This window comes from Coregonus clupeaformis, chromosome 34, assembly GCF_020615455.1.
Source record: "Coregonus clupeaformis isolate EN_2021a chromosome 34, ASM2061545v1, whole genome shotgun sequence".
Taxonomy (NCBI): Eukaryota; Metazoa; Chordata; class Actinopteri; order Salmoniformes; family Salmonidae; genus Coregonus; species Coregonus clupeaformis.
In genome coordinates, this window is record NC_059225.1 from 44,113,835 (window position 1) to 44,133,982 (window position 20,148).

Consider the following 20,148-nt stretch of genomic DNA (forward strand, 5'->3'; position numbering starts at 1 on the left):
TGAGGTTTATGGAAGTATATAGACCCCTTGGAAAAACAATTAGTTACTGTTATATTGATACCTTGTTATGATCTATAGATCCATAGGCTACACCCCTCAAACTCAACTCTGGACCTCGAAGCCTGTGCCACTGCATTTTTTTCATTGTTCCCCTCTAGTCTGGGACTGATTTAGACCTGTGACACCAGGTGTGTGCAATGTATTATCAGGTAGAACAGAAAACCAGTAGGGTAAGAGTTGAGTATCCCTGGGCTAGACCATAAAGCACCTGATATAAGACACATTGATGGAGTTATCGTTATGTTCTTACTTATATAAGTCATAGGCTAGTTTGCATAAGTCACCTAACTTATTCCTATTTATAAAGAAGCTGTAAATACTGTACCTTGGCATCCATCTACCCATCTCTCCCGCCTCTACGCATTCCCACTCTGATCGAAAGAACACGTGCGCTCAATGTAGATTCCAATAACAATTGAACGCAGAAACAAAACAAAGCGCAAAACTAATTTACCCAAGTAGCCTATCTTTATTTTCGCAAATTCCCCACTAGTGATAATGTGTATGTCTCAAGAATTAGTTCAGTTAAAACATAAAGCTCGACCTTGGAAGTTGGGATTTCTACAACAGCCCCTCTCCGTCTCGCGATCAGAGATCTAGTCGGCTCTGCTCCCAGTAAAGGCGGTTGAAGGTCTTTGACTAGTAGGCTATTATGCCGCGTTCACGTGCTTTTGGAAACTCGGAACCTTCGTGCTAAAATGAACGTAACTTATTTGGGTGGAGCTTCCTATTGGTTGGTTCTGATTACCTACTTCCCAAGTGGGAAACTCGAGAATGGGATCATTTTTCTACAACGAGTAAGCAAGTTGAACATTTCCTAGTTCCGACAATAATGTGAACGCGGCAGACCGGTGTCGTGGTTTCCCAATGCGCTGTTTACTGAACAGTGCGCAAAGGTCTCGGTTTGGCCTCGCGACCTAGGGCTGTTTTGTAACTGCTTGGAGGTTTGCATACAAGGAGGAAAGTATGACATGATTTGCTGAAAGTTTTTCGTAGTTCATTATAATACAACTTTTTATCGGTATGTTGGCTACAATAATCATCATGTTGACAGTTTAGAAGCTTGTCTACATGTGCGGGCGCAAGGTGAGTCTTCGTGGAACGGGGAAATCGAAGGCTGCGGCTATCCCGAGACAGTTGAAAACTCAATAGAATACTACAGGCGAGGAAAATGGATGATAACAACAATGACAACGCTCGCTGCAAGTCGTCTGAGGATAACCACGGTGACTCGCCAGCTGGTAGCGGGGCAGCAGGCGATGTTGGAACTGGAGGAGGTCTAGAAGAAGTACAGATGCATCTCACGTGCCTACCGGAGCGGTACATGATGGCCAAGTTCACTTTATCAGCCTATATGCTCTGCTGGGCGTCGCTGAAACTCTACCAGGTAAGATGGTCTCACTGAAGCATTCTAAATCACTATACAGTGTTGATGACCTATGCACTCTGTTGCCCTTTTAGTTTATGCAAATCAAATCATTTTGAAAGGATAGCATATATGGTCACGTTATTATTGCCCACACCCTCTGAATAATATACTGTACTTCAGAAATATATTGACCCCCTGGAATGAAATTATCCTAGTGTTTGCTTATACAAACCTCTTCAAAGTGTTATGCAAAATGTATCCTGTTTCATGTTCTCAAATATGTGGCACTGTATATTTTTCCTGGAGGCCTACGTTTGTACTGTTCAAACAGGTCCAATTGCCGTGTGAGAAAAGCCTGCTGGTGTATGGATACTTCCATTCACTATTCATACCAATAATGCTGAAGAAAAACAACAAGCCTATTCCTAAACCAGATATCAAGCTAAAATCTTGCTCAAGAGTGTTAGAATCTCCTGCAAGTGATGTTGTCTTGTGTTTTCCATGAATTCTCACTCTTTTCTCTAAAGTGCCATGCATTCACACTCATAAAATGGGTCGCTATGGAAACTCCCTTTGGTTGGTTTTGCTGGGCTCCTGCATTCTGTTATTTTAACATGGGCCCCAATTATCAATGCATGGGAACGTTTCCCAATGATCAATGCATGGGATCGTTTCACCCTTAACCAAGCCAAGCCAACCCACTGAAACCCCCACACTTACCACAGTGAAGGGCAAGAGTATAAAATGTCAACATGTTTGGTTAGAGTTTATACATGGCACATTACAGTGTTATCTCTCTTAAATCTTAAAAGGTTGGTGAAAAGTCATTCAAAGTACCATTCCAGGCTGCCAAAAGATTTCAATAGAAACCAATTAAAACCAGAGGAGGAGCAACAGAGAGCTATATAAAATCCTGCTTTGACAAAGTTGTGATATATTGATAGTTGAGTCGTTGATTGATTAAGAGATACCTAATGTTCTAGTCTCTGTCATGTTTGCCCCATCACTGGATAGAGAGAGAATCCTATTTGTGTTGGCTGGAAGTGCAGTTGGATTACGGGGCTGCCAGAGCAGACAGCTGTGGAAGTGAACTAAAGTGTCTCATGTGGTTGGGTTCTCGGTCCTGCCCTGCCTGCCAACCCCCTCAGCTTAACTGGCTCTTTAGACAGGATACCAGTTGTCATGGTTGCAGTGCTTAGCAGCAGCATATAGGCCCTCTCAAGCACACAATCCCATTCACCCAGGGGTAAAGATATTAGGGTGCATTCGACGTGGCATCCTATTTCCCTACTTAGTGCACTACTTTTGAACCACAGAGTAATGTACTATATATGGAATAGGGTGCCATTTGGGAGTCAGACATAGAAAACACAACATAGAAAACACAACCCATATTAGATGCAGAGTTAACACACACCACGTTGATTAGATGCCATGTGTTGGACCCCTCCTCCCCACCCCCAGTAGATTACAGCTGTATTTTTAGTCATGCAGTAGCTAGGTTCATCCAAATAAAGTCAAATGTTTCCATAAATGTAATCATGGTTGGGTGTTATGGAAAAGTATGATGCTTCTAACTATTTTCCATTTTGCTCTGTTTTGATGTCTGTGTGTGTTTGTCAGTGTTATCAGTATGACAATAGGGATATGTACTTACTGTATAGGTTGTTTCCCAAATGACACCCTATTCCCTATAAAGTGCACTACTTCTGGCCAGAGCCCCATGGACCTGGTCAAAAGTAATGCAATATAAAGGGAATACGTTGCCATTTGGGACGCATGCATAATGTTGGTCTGGAACATCCATTTCCTCTTGTTTTCCCCTATAATAAACTGTCATTTGAAGATTGCAGGGACAGGGAGTGGCCTGGATCTAGTTTGTCAGGTTCTTGACATTTGCATCGGTCCATTACCCCTCTCAAATACTCTCACAGTGACTCCTAGTTTATTAAAACGTTGTCAGCAGCCTTCACCTTCTGACTTTTGCTGTGTGATCAGCCCTGTAATGGTTACTAACGCGTATCAGAGAGGAATGCTATGGAAATGAGTCTAACAGATCCACTGCACATCAGGTTGACACAGCAGTTAGTGTTATAATAACACATGACAATCAAAGGGTGGTCAGTGTCAGGAAGTGATGGGGGCCTGTTCACTTCTCTCCCTTGGGTGTAACTAACGTCACTGTGGCTTCGCCCACAGATTCCCCCTGTATAGCACTGACTGTATGTCAGGGCAAGTAAAGTCTTGTCCCAGAGGTCTCCCTAGGGCTCCCGCTACCATTCCTCACGGTGCAAGGAGTAACCACGGACACCAAGCCCAGCCAAACACACCACACCACACCACACCACACCACACACACACACACACACACACACACACACACACACACACACACACACACACACACACACACACACACACACACACACACACACACACACACACACACACACACACACACACACACACACACACACACACACACACACAAAGCCCAGCCCCAGAGCCAGTCTCATCTCAACTCATGCACAGATTCAGCTTTTCTTATCACATCAAACTCCTTAGTTCACTTTGAACTGGCTCCTCCCTGAATACCTAAGGTTATTATGGCTATGAGATATGGTAATCGGGCAGGTGTGCACTGCACATCGCTTAATTCACTGGTATGATCTGTCAATATCAAAGGTACAGTACCAGTCAAAAGTTTGGACACACCTACTCATTCTAGGGTTAACCAGCATGGCTACCACAGCATTCTGCAGCGATACGCCATCCCATCTGGTTTACACTTAGTGGGACTATTGTTTGTTTTTCAACAGGACAATGACCCAAAAACACACTTCCAGGCTGTGTAAGGGCTATTTTAGTGATGGAATTCTGCATCAGATGACCTGACCTCCACAATCAACCGACCTCAACCCAATTGAGATGGTTTGGAATGAGTTGGACTGCAGAGTGAAGGAAAAGCAGCCAACAAGTGCTCAGCATATGTGGGAACTCCTTCAAGACTGTTGGAAAATCATTCCCCATGAAGCTGGTTGAGAGAATGCCAAGAGTGTGCAAAGCTGTCATCAAGGCAAAGGGTGGCTACTTTGAAGAATCTAGTGTTTACATTTTTTTTGGTTACTACATGATTCCATATGTGTTATTTCATAGTTTTGATGTCTTCACTATTATTCTACAATGTAGAAAATAGTACAAATAAAGAAAAACCCTTGAATGAGTAGGTGTGTCCAAACTTTTGACTGGTACTGTATATATACAGGACAGGTAATTGTAATTCTGTAATAATACAGGTCACTGCCAAAATAAAAGAAACACTTGAGGAAATGATGGATACAAAGTATATTGAAAGCAGGTGCTTCCACACAGGCTTAGTTCCTGAGTTGATTAAGCAATTAACATCCCATCATGCTTAGGGTCATGTATAAAAATGCCCAGTCGCCCATTATTATGGCTACCATGGCTAGAAGAAGAGATCTCAGTGACTTTGAAAGAGGGGTCTGAAAGGAGCATAGGGAGTTTAAAAGATGTGTGTGTGTGTCTCAGTCCCCAGATCTCAACCCAATTGAACACTTATGGGAGATTCTGTAGCGGCGCCTGAGACAGCATTTTCCATTACTATCAACAAAACACCAAATGATGGAATTTTTTATGGAAGAATGGTGTCACATCCCTCCAATAGAGTTCCAGACACTTTAAAAATCTATGCCAAGGCACATTGAAGCTGTTCTGGCGGCTCGTGGTGGCCCAACGCCCTATTAAAACACTTTATGTTGGTGTTTCCTTTATTTTGGCAGTTAACTGTATATTTATAATGTACATATATTAAGTGTTTGTACCTTCTTGCTATGGTGATGACCTACCTTCTTGCCCAAACTACTGAGGTTAAAGCCCCTCCCCCCTGCTGTAGTCAGGGCTGTTAACCCGGCAAGTCCAGATGGTTCTGGAATGTGTTGGTTTGAGTAGAAGGTAGGATTAAGTTTTAAAGAGCCACTATAGGTCCCGTCTGAGAGGAGAGGTGGTGGGTCCCGGGTCACACATCTGAGTGCCACAACATGCCCTCTGTGACATAACAAGCTGGGAGAGGTCAGCGGTCACAAGAGTGTTGTGACCTTGTCTCAGGTCTGCTGTTCTCATAAACTCTGTCAGTTAAGGACACACACACACACACACACACACACACACACACACACAGGGTGGCCAGGTAGATAAAAAAACACACACGTGTACATATTTTATAGTCATGTGACATAACATGTAGTAGCCCATAAAACAATGGTCATTACAGGTATAGTTCAACGGAATTGGTTTCCTGGTCAGTTTTTCATTCGTTTGGCCTTTGACCTTTAGACTTAACGAGTTAGCAACCAGTCGGGAAACGAAGACTTGATAATGACCTTTGATGATTTGGGTTTGTTCAGTGGCAACAATGGTATTGATGTCATCCTTCTGGAAGTCATATGTGTCATAAGGAGGTACTTCAGGCAGGCACTTCCTCCTACATACCACGGTTGTGGCGATGGACAACGTGATTTTAATTTATCAGCCATTTGAGAAATTTACCGGACACATATGCATTGGGTGCATAACCCATAAGAGCGTCCACCAACGGTGCTCAGAATGACAAATCACATTTAGATTATGGTAATGCATTTTAACAGAACATGCAACTAATTAAGCAGCCAATAAAACGTAATTTTCAAACATTTGCCAAAATGCAATTTGTGGGAAAACACCATTCTAAACAGCGCACCTGGGAAAACACCATTCTAAACAGTGTACCTGATAGCGGTTCCATATGTGACAGAGAATTGAAATTAAACTGTTCCACGAAAATGTGCATATGAAAATCATAACTGGCCAGTGGTGTAAAGTACTTAAGTAAAAATACTTTAAAGTACTACTTAAGTAGTTTTTTGGGGTATCTGTACTTTACATTACTATTTATATTTTTGCTAACTTTTAATTTTACTTCACTACATTCCTAAAGAAAATAATGTACTTCTTACTCCATACATTTTCCCTGATCCCTGATGGTCCTCTGTAGCTCAGCTGGTAGAGCACGGCGCTTGTAACGCCAAGGTAGTGGGTTCGATCCCCGGGACCACCCATACACAAAAATGCATGCACGCATGACTGTAAGTCGCTTTGGATAAAAGCATCTGCTAAATGGCATATTATTATTATTACACCCAAAAGTACTCGTTACATTTTGACAGGAAAATGGTCCAGTTCACACACTTATCAAGAGAACATCCCTGGTCATCCCTACTGCCTCTGATCTGGCGGACTCATTAAACACAAATACTTTGTTTGTAAAAGATGTCTAAGTGTTGGAGTGGGCCCCTGGCTATCCGTCAATAAAAGAGGAAAATAAAATTGTGCCGTCAGGCTTGCTTGATATAAGGAATTTAAAATGATTTATACTTTTACTTTTACTTTTGATACTTAAGTACATTTTAGCAATTCCATTTACTTTTGATACTAAAGTATACTTAAAACCAAATACTTTTAGACTTTTACTCAAGTATTGTTTTACTGGGTGACTTCAAATCAAATGTATTTGTCACATGCGCCGAATACAACAGGTGTAGTAGACCTTACAGTGAAATGCTTACTTACAAGCCCTTCACCAACAATGCAGTTTTACGAAAAATAAGTGTTAAGTAAAAAATAGAGCAGCAGTAAAATAACAGTAGCGAGGCTATATACAGGGGGTACCGGTACAGAGTCAATGTGCAGGGGCACAGGTTAGTCGAGGTAATTGAGGTAATATGGACATGTCGGTAGAGTTAAAGTGACTATGCATAGATAATAAACAGAGAGTAGCAGTAGTGTAAAGGGGGGGGACAATGCAAATAGTCCAGGTAGCCATTTGATTAGCTGTTCAGGAGTCTTCTTATGGCTTGGGGGTAGAAGCTGTTAAGAAGGCTTGTGGATCTAGACTTGGCGCTCCGGTACCCCTTGCCGTGCGGTAGTAGAGAGAACAGTCTATGACTAGGGTGGCTGGAGTCTTTGACAATTTTTAGGGCCTTCCTCTGACGCCGCCTGGTATAGAGGTCCTGGATGGCAGGAAGCTTGGCCCCAGTGATGTACTGGGCCGTACACACTACCCTCTGTAGTGCCTTGTGCTCGGAGGCCGAGCAGTTGCCATACCAGGCAGTGATGCAACCAGTCAGGATGCTCTCGATGGTGCAGCTGTAGAACTTTTTGAGGATTTGTGGACCCATGCCAAATCTTTTCAGTCTCCTGAGGGGGAATAGGCTTTGTCATGCCCTCTTCACGACTGTCTTGGTGTGTTTGGATCATAATAGTTTGTTGGTGATGTGGACACCAAGGAACTTAAAGCTCTCAACCTGCTCCACTACAGCTCCGTCGATGAGAATGGGGGCGTGCTCGGTCCTCTTTTTCCTGTAGTCCACAATCATCTCCTTTGTCTTGATCACGTTGAGGGAGAGGTTGTTATCCTGGCACCACACGGCCAGGTCTCTGACCTCCTCCCTATAGGCTGTCTCATCGTTGTCGGTGATCAGGCCTACCACTGTTGTGTCATCTGCAAACTTAATGATCGTGTTGGAGTCGTGCCTGGCCATGCAGTCATGGGTGAACAAGGAGTACAGGAGGGGACTGAGCACGCACCCCTGAGGGGCCCCAGTGTTGAGGATCAACCCTGAGGGGCCCCAGTGTGTTGTTACCTACCCTTGTTTAGTCCCAGAGTCCTTAGCTTAGTGATGAGCTTTGAGGGCACTATGGTGTTGAACGCTGAGCTGTAGTCAATGAATAGCATTCTCACATACAGTTGAAGTCGGAAGTTTACATACACCTTAGCCAAATACATTTCAACTCAGTTTTTCACAATTCCTGACATTTAATCCTAGTAAAATTTCCCTGTCTTAGGTCAGTTAGGATCACCACTTTATTTTAAGAATGTGAAATGTCAGAATAATAGTAGAGAGAATGATTTATTTCAGCTTTTATTTCTTTCATCACATTCCCAGTGGGTCAGAAGTTTACATACACGCAATTAGTATTTAGTAGCATTGCCTTTAAATAGTTTAACTTGGGTCAAACGTTTCGGGTAGCCTTCCACAAGCTTCCCACAATAAGTTGGGTGAATTTTGGCCCATTCCTCCTGATAGAGCTGGTGTAACTGAGTCAGGTTTGTAGGCCTCCTTGCTCGCATATGCTTTTTCAGTTCTGCCCACACATTTTTTATAGGATTGAGGTCAGGGCTTTGTGATGGCCACTCCAATACCTTGACTTTGTTGTCCTTAAGCCATTTTGCCACAACTTTGGAAGTATGCTTGGGGTCATTGTCCATTTGGAAGACCCATTTGCAACCAAGCTTTAACTTCCTGACTGATGTCTTGAGATGTTGCTTCAATATATCCACATAATCGTCCTTCCTCATGATCCCATCTATTTTGTGAAGTGCACCAGTCCCTCCGACAGCAAAGTACCCCCACAGCATGATGCTGCCACCCCTGTGCTTCACACTGGGGTGGTGTTCTTCGGCTTGCAAGCAACCCCCTTTTTCTTCCAAACATAACGATGGTCATTATGGCAAAACAGTTCTATTTTTGTTTCATCAGACAAGAGGACATTTCTCCAAAAGTACGATATTTGTTCCCAATGTGCAGTTGCAAACCATAGTCTGGCTTTTTTATGGCGGTTTTGGAGCAGTGGCTTCTTCCTTGCTGAGTGGCCTTTCATGTTATGTCGATATAGGACTCGTTTTACTGTGGATATAGATACTTTTTTACCTGTTTCCTCCAGCATCTTCACAAGGTCCTTTGCTGTTGTTCTGGGATTGATTTGCACTTTTCGCACCAAGGTACGTTCATCTCTAGGAGACAGAATGTGTCTCCTTCCTTAGCGGTATGACGGCTGCGTGGTCCCATGGTGTTTATACTTGCGTACTATTGTTTGTACAGATGAACTTGGTACCTTCAGGCATTTGGAAATTGCTCCCAAGGATGAACCAGACTTGTGGAGGTCTACCATTTTTTTCTGAGGTCTTGGCTGATTTCTTTTGATTTTCCCATGATGTCAAGCAAAGAGGCACTGAGTTTGAAGGTATTCCTTTGAATACATCCACAGGTACACCTCCAATTGACTCAAATGATGTCAATTAGCCTATCAGAAGCTTCTAAAGCCATGACATCATTTTCTGTAATTTTCCAAGCTGTTTAAAGGCACAGTCAACTTAGTGTATGTGAACTTCTGACCCACTGGAATTGTGATACAGTGAATTATAAGTGAAATAATCTGTCTGTAAACAATTGTTGGAAAAAGTACTTGTCTCATGCACAAAATAACCGACTTGGCAAAACTATAGTTTGTTAACAAGACATTTGTGGAGTGATTGAAAACCGAGTTTTAATGACTCCAACCTACGTGTATGTAAACTTCCGACTTCAGCTGTAGGTGTTCCTTTTGTCCAGGTGGGAAAGCGCAGTGTGGAGTGCAATAGAGATTGCATCATCTGTGGATCTGTTGGGATGGTATGCAAATTGGAGTGGGTCTAGGATTTGTGGGATAATGGTGTTGATGTGAGCCATGACCAGCTTTCAAAGCACTTCATGGCTTTAGATGTGAGTGCTACGGTAGTCATTTAGGCAGGTTACCTTAGTGTTCTTGGGCTCAGGGACTATGGTGGTCTGCTTGAAACATATATATTTTTTTGTTTTTTTGTTTTGTTTTGGTATTACAGACTCAGTCAGGGACAGGTTGAAAATGTCAGTGAAGACACTTGCCAGTTGGTCAGCGCATGCTCGGAGTACACATCCTGGTAATCCGTCTGGCCCTGCAGCCTTGTGAATGTTGACCTGTTTAAAGGTCTTACTCACATCGGCTACGGAGAGCGTGATCACACAGTCATATGAAACAGCTGATGCTCTCATGCTTGCTTCAGTGGTGCTTGCCTCGAAGCGAGTATAGAAGTAGTTTAGCTCATCTGGTAGGCTCGTGTCACTGGGCAGCTCGTGGCTGTGCTTCCTTTTGTAGTCTGTAATAGTTTGTAAGCCCTGCCACATCCGACGAGCGTCGGAGCCGGTGTAGTACGATTCAATCTTAGTCCTGTATTGACGCTTTGCCTGTTTGATGGTTCGTCGGAGGGCATAGCGGGATTTCTTATAAGCGTCCGGGTTAGAGTCCCTCTCCTTGAAAGCGGCAGCTCTACCCTTTAGTTCAGTGCGTATGTTGCCAGTAATCCATGGCTTCTGGTTGGGGTATGTACGTATGGTCACTGTGGGGACGACTTCATCGATGCACTTATTGATGAAGGCAGTGACTGATGTGGTGTACTCCTCAATGCCATCGGAAGAATCCCGGAACATATTTGAGTCTGTGCTAGCAAAGCAGTCCTGTAGTTTAGCATCTGCGTCATCTGACCACTTCTTTATTGACCAAGTCACTGGTGCTTCCTGCTTTAGTTTTTGCTTGTAAGCAGGAATCAGGAGGATAGAGTTATGGTCAGATTTGCCAAATGGAGGGTTAGAGAGAGCTTTGTACGCGTCTCTGTGTGTGGAGTAAAGGTGGTCTAGAGTTTTTTTTTCCTCTGGTTGCACATTTAACATGCTGGTAGAAATTAGGTAAAACAGATTTAAGTTTCCCTGCATTAAAGTCCCCTGCCACTAGGAGCGTCGCCTCTGGATGAGCATTTTTTGTTTGCTTATGGCCTTATACAGCACATTGAGTGAGGTCTTAGTGCCAGCGTCGGTTTGTGGTGGTAAATAGACAGCTACGAAAAATATAGATTAAAACTCTCTTGGTAAATAGTGTGGTCTACAGCTTATCATGAGATACTCTACCTCAGGCGAGGAAAACCTAGAGACTTCCTTAATATTAGATTTCGTGCACCAGCTGTTGTTTACAAATATGCACAGACCGCCACCCCTTGTCTTTCCGGAGGCAGCTGTTCTATCTTGCAGATGCAGCGTATATCCCGCCAGCTGTATGTTATCCATGTAGTCGTTCTGGTACGACTCGGTGAAACATAAGATATTACAGTTTTTAATGTCCTGTTGGTAGGATATCTGTGATCTTAGTTAGTCTATTTTGTTATCCAATGATTGTATGTTGGCTAGTAGGACTGATGGTAGAGGCAGATTACGCACTTGCCGTCGGATCCTTACAAGGCACCCCAGCCTACGTCCCCGATATCTCTGTCTCTTTCTCATGTGAATGACGGGGATTTGGGCCTTGTCAGGTGTCTGAAGAAAATCCTTCGCGTCCGACTCGTTAAATAAATAATCTTCATCCAGTACGCACGAGGTAAGTAATCGCTGTCCTGATATCCAGAAACTATTTTCGGTCATAAGAGACGGTGGCAGAAACATTATGTACGAAATAAATTACAAATAATGCGAAAAAACACACACTATAGCACAATTGGTTAGGAGCCCATAAAACGTCAGCCTTCTCCTCCGGCGCCATCTCCCACTTCCACTTTTACTTGAGTCATTTTCTATCAAGGTATCTTTACTCAAGTATGACGATTGAGTACTTTTTCCACCACTGTAACTGGCACGCAGAATGGTAGAAATGGTAGGTTAAATTGTAAGCTTCCCCAAACTTGAAACTCACGCACTGCCTATGAAGTCTTTAAAAAAGAATTGCCTCCACGTTTCCATGGTCAGATTTAGCCTATAGGCTACTTTGAATCAAGGTAAGACATGCCTCATAATGTGAAATAAAACATTCAGGATTCAAACAATTAAGTATGTTTTCAAAATGCATACTGCCTACAGCTCACATTGTAAAGTGTTGGGTAACGCACTGATAGCCTGTTGTCTGCACTTGAATGGTGAGTGGGAGGCGCGCTTCAATTACCAGTTGAGAATGAAAAATAGTAGCTCTTTTTAATCATGCACCAAAACTGTTTTGAACATGCGATTGCATTTAGAATTGTTACGTAATGAATGGGCTTATAAAAGCACAGGTTTTACTCCAGCAGTAACCAGCTGAGGAGCAGCAGGAGAAATCCTGCTCAAAATAGGCTCTGTATGCTGTGCATGGGTGATGGATAAATAAGATGCAACGAAAATACACACAGGCCAATTTAATTCCACTAAATTATGCAAATGAACCTATAGACCGATAAGCTTGACGGTGAAATGTATTTACATCGACTGGTATTTCCATCAATTAATAAAAAGCATTATTTTGCAATTTGGATTTTTCTTCTCCCGGTCATTTTGGCCGGCAACAGTTTTATTTATCGGCTTTTCATTTTTTTTATTGACCAAAAGCCGGCAATTGCCGGCTAATGGAAACCCTGCTACACACACACATGCACGCCGGCCCCCTACCACAGAAGTTCAATGCAGGTTTGATGTGCAGTAGAAGTCTGCCTCTCTGGTGCATCATGGGAAAGCCCAGCAGGGAAATAACCAGTTCTCACTGCAGCATCATGAAAATGCAAAACATCACATCAGAATTAAATTAATGCCTATACACTCCGGATGTATATTAAGTTAATCTTTATTAAGCAGACTGAAAGATCTTTTTGTTGGGCTCTGTCTGTCATTTTATGATTCACTGTGTGTAGCCCTACTCAGCTGCTTCATTGTATGGCACCCTATTCCCTACATAGTGCACTACTTTTGACCAGAGCCGTATGGAGCCTGGTCAAAAGTAGTGCACTATAAAGTGAATATGGAGCCATTTGGGACATACACATTGTGTGAGGAAGGATACCTCAGGCCTATTTTACTTCCCTCAGCATCAAAGTGGCAGTAAACGCAACATATGCTACAGTTAGTTTAGCTTGTCTTCTGAAGTGAGATAATGAGGTTTATGTGCAGTTTGTGGGTTTCCTCATAAAGTACATTTTATGAGGCTACCCACTTATGCTTCTAGCACTTCTGAAAGGTCAGGGATGCTATCTGAAAGAACAGACCTAGCCTGCTGTATTTTAAATCGTTTTTTGACACCATAAGTACCTGGCCTGGTACTTGGCCTGTCAGTGTACCAATTTCATACTCAAAGACTTGATTTTCATGTTGCTGTTGTAGACAGATGACTAAACCTAAGGATCACTGGGCAGTGCACAACCTCTAATGTTTTGTTCTCTTCTCCTCTTCATAGAGACTACGATGCACTCCTGCTACTCAACAGGTGAAACAGGTAAGGAATACCATTTTATAGACATTAACATCCATTTCAATGGACATCTTCCTGTTCCCCCACATAATGTATGCGTTTCAAAAGGTACCCTATTCCCTATATATTGCACTACTTTTCACAGGGCCCATAGGATTCTGGTGAAAAGTAGTGCACTATACAGAGAATAGGGTGTCATTTGGGATGCGCCCAATTTAAACACTTTTTGATTAACCTTTTACGGCAGTGGGCTAAATCAGGGTCACACAGAGTATTTCTTGGTAGTCTTAAACAAATCTACTTTGAAGCAAAAGTATACACCTCACACACATGGTTATCGGCTTAAAAAAAGAAGACACCTGCACCATGTCAGATGTAGAGTTGAAATGTATTCTATTTTGAGTTTTTATCCCAATATTACACTTTATATACATCACAGAAGACTGAAAAATAGCAAAACGGTTTGACATAGAAACACCAGATATTCGGCTTTAAAAAAAGAAAAGTTTATTAATTATGAAATTATGAAAAATATGAATACCATACCACCAATGTTCCCTCAAACTAAATTCGTGACTGAGCAAATTTCAGGTCTGCTGAGCGCAAACTTAAATGTTGTGAAAATTCTGTGCAACTTCCAGCATGCGTTTACTGTGAACATTGAGTTACAGTTTTAAGAGTGGTCAAGTAAGCTACTGTGGCTATTTGATCATAATGTAGGCCTACCAGAGTGGCCTACCATCAAAAACAATGGAGAAAATGCATCCCATAACCTTCTAACATGGAAATAGCTGTTCTATCATTCAGCCTACAGTAGCAGCCAATGTGTGGTATTCAATGTAGGCCTACATTCCATGAGACTTAAAAACAACAACATGCGTTAACCTGTTTATCCACTTGTCCTTCAAACTAGGAGGTGACTGAAAATGTTGTTGTGTTGTTTGATGCAAAAAACAACTTTACAAAATAAAATGCATTATTATTACAGAGTATCAGACAAATTATGCTACCCTCTGCCTATTGGCTACTTAGCTTATTCAAGCCTGTCTCAAAATACAACACTGCCCCTTTAAGACAAAAAAAAGCTCTTCAACTGACTCGCTTTTCAAAGATGTCTAGAAATGTACACATTTTGTGCTATTGTAGGAAGCAATCACTCCCCCATTGCTGACTACAAATGATCTATAACTGGGCTAATAACTCACTAACTAGCAAAGGATATGAACAAATGTGCACACGTGGCTTCATGCAGCTCTCGCTTTGATCTCAAAACAAGTGCATCTACTCACGACCACTCATGCTGTAAACACAGTCCAGTTCAAAGTGAATGGCAAAGATCCATATATGGCAATGGTCTATTTGCATATAGGCTTACTGCAGCTCTGATTGGGTATGCAGCACAGGTCTGTGTAGAGTACGGGCTGAGTCGTGCGTGTCATTGCAACAGAATCCTACTCCGATGCGTTCTGCCTACTACAAAATCTCTTGTATAGTTAGTTTCGTATATTAAGTCTTGCATAGTTTGTTTTGTTTCGGTGTGTTGCATTGAAAGTGGCTAATATTACTTTGATTCAATCACAATTCTAACATTAAAGGGAAACATTTATAGTGTTAACTAAGGGGGAAAACTCTAGAAAGTTGAGTGAAGTTCAATCTCGTGCTTCTCTGCGTGGGCTGATATTTATTCTGCGGGGCAGTCCTGGGGGAGCTGCATGCCCGCCCGCGCACGCACACAGCTTAGAGGGAACATTGCATTCCACCCATGAGGCCACTAGAGGGCGCATTGATCATTCCACTGCAGGAAAGGTGTCTACTAAGGTCTGTATCTTCTGTATGAACAGCTCTGGTATTGTAAGTATTGGAACATTGAGATACTGGTGAATGTTTTGCTTCAGAGTACAGCACACAGAGACCAGAGGTGTGTCTGGATAGTTAATGTAATACGTCTAAAAGGAAGGGCTGGGTTACTTATAGATGACTTCTAGTCAACTACACTCTAGCTATCTTGGATGGGAAATCTACAACTTCAAGTTCTAGCTTGTTTTTTGTCTTGAGCTTGTGTCATTAAATATCTATGTTAAACTAAGTATGGTATCGACTGAACTGGAAGGAAGGAATCATGGCGAACACACACACACATATGGCTTTTTCACGCACCTTTTCACCTCAACCCAGGAAGGAACAGGTTTCTTCAGACGTTTGTTTCTAACTGCTCTCTGTTATCTCTCTTTACAAAAACAACAATCACCCGTCCGAGAGAACATTGAATTGAAGGGATTTGATTTCACATATTGTCAGCAGACACCAGAACCTTTCATAACAGCCAGCTTCGTAATGATTGTTCAGCTGTTCGGATACACTGGAAGTACTTGTGTTTTCTCTCTACCTGTCTAATGTTTGCTGGATCTTTGGCTAATGCCTTCTAAATGCTGACTTCAAAGACTCACGTGGCTTCAAATAGCCACAGCATAGTTAGAACCATCTGCTTACAGTATTATGCCAGTCTGAGATTTTCACGCTGAGGCATTTACAGTATTTTACCCCTTAATAAATACTGAAGCAAGGGGTTTGTATAATGAGCTCCCAGTAATGTTCACAGGGGCTTAGCCCTCGTGGAAATCTGAAAAATTCAACTTTTGTTTCATAATACAAGGTACAAAGTGGAGAGAAGTCAGTGAAATTGGCTTTTATAAGCTCTCTGAAAAGGAAAATCCTATTGCCCTTTCTCTTTGTTGCTGAGGCGCCTTTGCTGAGCAGAGCAGTACAATCAAAGTGTGTGCGTGTGTGTGCGCGCTGAGCTGAACGAGGGGGTGAAGTCGGCTCCAGTAACCATGACCCAGAGCTGAACCTAAAACTCTGAGATCTGTCAGCAACCGCTCCGCTTGCTACCAGTCTTCTGGGGACATGGATTTACCGTGCCAACGCAAACCAAAGCCCGGGCAATGCTTTCAAAGGACCGTTCTGGGTGGAACGTGGAGCCTGTGTAATTTACACTGTCATGGCCCAGTGAGGGAGCTGCTGCTGGGGAGACAACTAGGGGTTAAATAAATTCCACCATAATGCTCTCAGATGCTTTCTGAAACCACACCACAGCTATAATAAAACTTCTCAGAGCACCAATGGTCACTCATTGTACACAATGATGTTTGCGATTCATCAGTAGGCTGTTAGGCTCTGGGTGCTTTGGTTCTGTATAAATATTTCTCACTGAGGTCTCTTTTCTCTGAGCCAATTAGCCTAGCTTTTAAAACCAGATCAAACACTGGCTTTCAATGGCTGTTAATTATTAGAATCTATTTACAGTCCTAACCTTAGCCAGGCAACTCCTATGTTGCTTTCAAAACTTTCTAGCTAGACTGCCTTCAGAATTGAAGAAGGTGACTTGTTTACTTCGCTAATGTTTGCCACACATCTTTGCTTGAACAGTAGTTGTTGTTCACATGGCTGTATTCACTGGGTTTGAGTTGGCATCAGGATTAATAGAGGGGGGAAACTGAAAGACCACAGCCATCTGAAGGCTGACCAACTGGGCCAGTCTTCACCGTCTGCTGCCAAGAGCTTCCCTTTCTACCCAGTAGAATGACACTTTACTTTTCCAGACTGGTATGCCCCCCCCCTCTCTCTCTCTCTCTCTCTCTCTCTCCTTTCTCTCTCTGGACTCTGCTGGGGGGTTTATAGTGGGGCTTCAATCAGTGTCCATCCCAGACACATTGTCCAAGCTAGGCCATTCCTGCCAGTGCCAGCAGTCAGCAGTACCCCCACTGTTTTTCTCAAGGGAATCGGATCAAGTTTGAGCTCTATGCATTTGGTTAGCTGCTACAGTCTAAGCCGTTTACAGGGGCACAGAACTGACCCTCTGTGTCAGCCAGCCACATCAAGTCCCTTATTCTACAGAGCCAACTAACCTTGAATGGACACTGATTTGACAAATAGAGAGCGAGTTTACTGGAGGTGCCCTTACATTCAATGGCCCTGATTGGTGAAACAGGTGCAGGTCTTGGTCTTTGAATGTCTTTTGTCGGGAAACTGTGTAAATGTGTCTTGGTAATGTACTATACTACTATTCCGTCCTTTATGTTAAGGTTCATGAGGACAGATATTTCCACATGCTTCCTAGTAGACAGGCTGAGTTTGCACTTTCCCTTTTAGTCTTCAAGAGGAAAGTAGTCTCTGGAGAGTCACCCACCTGCTGCTATATCTTACAGGCGCTAACAGTCTCACCTGGACCTGCTTCCAGTGTGAGAAAGGGAAGTGACACACACACACACACACACACACACACACACTGACCCACATAGTATCACCCACACAACCAGCTGGTCCTCTTCTATCCCACAAACTGCTTTTCTCAGAGACTTAATTGCTGGCCAACCTAGCCTCCACCACCAACCCTCACTCCCTCCCTCCCTCTATTTTTTCTCTCTTGTGTTTCTCTGGGGTTGGGCTCGCTGCCTCCAGAGACGACACAGGCTGTAGCGGTAGTGCTGCTGTCTGTTTGTGTGAGTTTGAGCTGCCTCCGTGCCGTGAGAGGGACTGTCTGTCTGTCTGCTGGAATGAATGCTCTGCTTGGGTGTGTTGGAATTCCAGAGCTAGCCTAGCGACCTTGCTAGTAGCCACCTAGCCTCACGTTTCCCTGTGTCTCGCTGGCTGTCAGAGGATGTCACAGCAGCGCTACTATGGCTCAGGTGAGAACACTTTCACAGAACAGCTGGCTTCACTCAACTCAGGAAAATGGAGGGAAGGTTTAGAGTTGTGGAAAGCAGGTTTAGTTGGGGATTTAGTGAACCCTGTTCTTCTGAGAACAGAGGAAGCTGCTGAAGTTATGTAGTATCTTGTTAGTTCCAGTTGATCAGTGTTGTCATAGTGTGATGGTTTAAAGCAGTCCAGGGAGACATGAGCTTTGTGTGTGGCTGCGTAGCTCAGAGTACTTCACTAAGTCAGCCAGGCTTTTGGGTTCTGTCATCTACTGTCATTAAATCTTATGAGGATCTCTGTGTACACTTACTTACACACTGTGATCATTAAATCGCAGTCCGGAGGCGAATCCCTCACATTCCTCTCATACAAGAGGGTCAAGGGGATGGGGTATTGGGGGTGAGGGGGAGACATTTCTGGCCTTTGTCCCCATGAGGACAAAGGCTATTTTAAGCTTAGGCGTTAGGTTTAGGGTTAGGGTTACAATTAGGGTTAGGGTAAGAGGTTTAGGGTTAGGATTTAGGGTTTTGGTTAGGATTACGGGTTAAGGTTAGGGTTATGGTAAGGGTTGGGGTTAGGGGTGAGGGAAAATAGGGTTAGGGTTAATTTTAGGTCCCCACGAGGATAGTAGAACATAACGTGTGTGTGTGTGTGTGTGTGTGTGTGTGTGTGTGTGTGTGTGTGTGTGTGTGTGTGTGTGTGTGTGTGTGTGTGTGTGTGTGTGTGTGTGTGTGTGTGTGTGTGTGTGTGTGTGTGTGTGATGGTGTGGCTCAGTTGGTAGAGCATGGTGCTTGCTACGCCAGCGTTGTCGGTTCGATTCCCATGGGGGACCAGTACAAAAAAACATGGACCCGCTACTGTAAGTGGCTCTTGATAAGAGTGTCTGCTAAATGTAGGGTTGTGAAGTTCATGTTAACAGAATTTGGGTGGTGGTAAAGCTGTGTACATGCATGCTGTGTGTTGCTCTGCCCATATCATTACTGCCATTTAAGGTCAAGAGCTCCAGGTTCAAATCCAAGTCACTTTCTCAATGTATATCTATCTGTCTTTATACTCATGTTTTACAACATTCTGGTTTCATCTGCTTAGAATGTCCATCTTCATTATGTCGTATTAAATTCCTTTAGAATAGCTGTACAGAATAGCATAGGTGAAATAGAGAACCGAAGAATACTAATACTAAAGTAGATACCAAGAAAAAATACCAAAGCTAAATTAAACATTTACATATGAGTTCCAGTAAGAGTTAACATAATGGACTTTGGCAAAATGCTGGCTCATCCCCTTTCTGCTGGCGTGGTGGTCCACACACACACACACACACACACACACACACACACTAGGGCTGCACCATATGGGCAAAAAAATTGAATTGCGTTTTTTTAACCAAATATTGCGATTACGATTTGACTTGCTGTCACACCCTGGTTCTGGGACTCATTATGTTGAGCCAGGGTGTGTGCAGTCTATGTGGTTTGGTTCTATGTTGGGTGTCAAAGTGTTGTAATTATGTTGATTAGTCATATGACTCCCAATCGGAGGTAACGAGTGTCAGCTGTCGGCTCGTTATCTCTGATTGGGAGCCATATTTATTCTGTATGTGTTCTTGTGGGCATTGTGGGTTATTGTTCCGTTTCTGTCAGTTTAGCAGAGGACTTCGCGATAAATCGTTTGTTTTGTATTTACGTGCTTTACTCTATTAAAGTTATCATGTTCACTCAACGCGCTGCGCTTTGGTCCGTTCATTCATCAGACGATCGTGACAGAATAACCCACCAAAGAAAGACCAAGCAGCGTGTCCAGGAGCAGGGAGACTGGACATGGGAGGAGGCGCCGGGCAAGGAGATGGAGAGGCTGGCGATGGCCCAGGTGGGCACATCGTGGTCCTGGGAGGACATGCTCGGAGGCAAGGGACC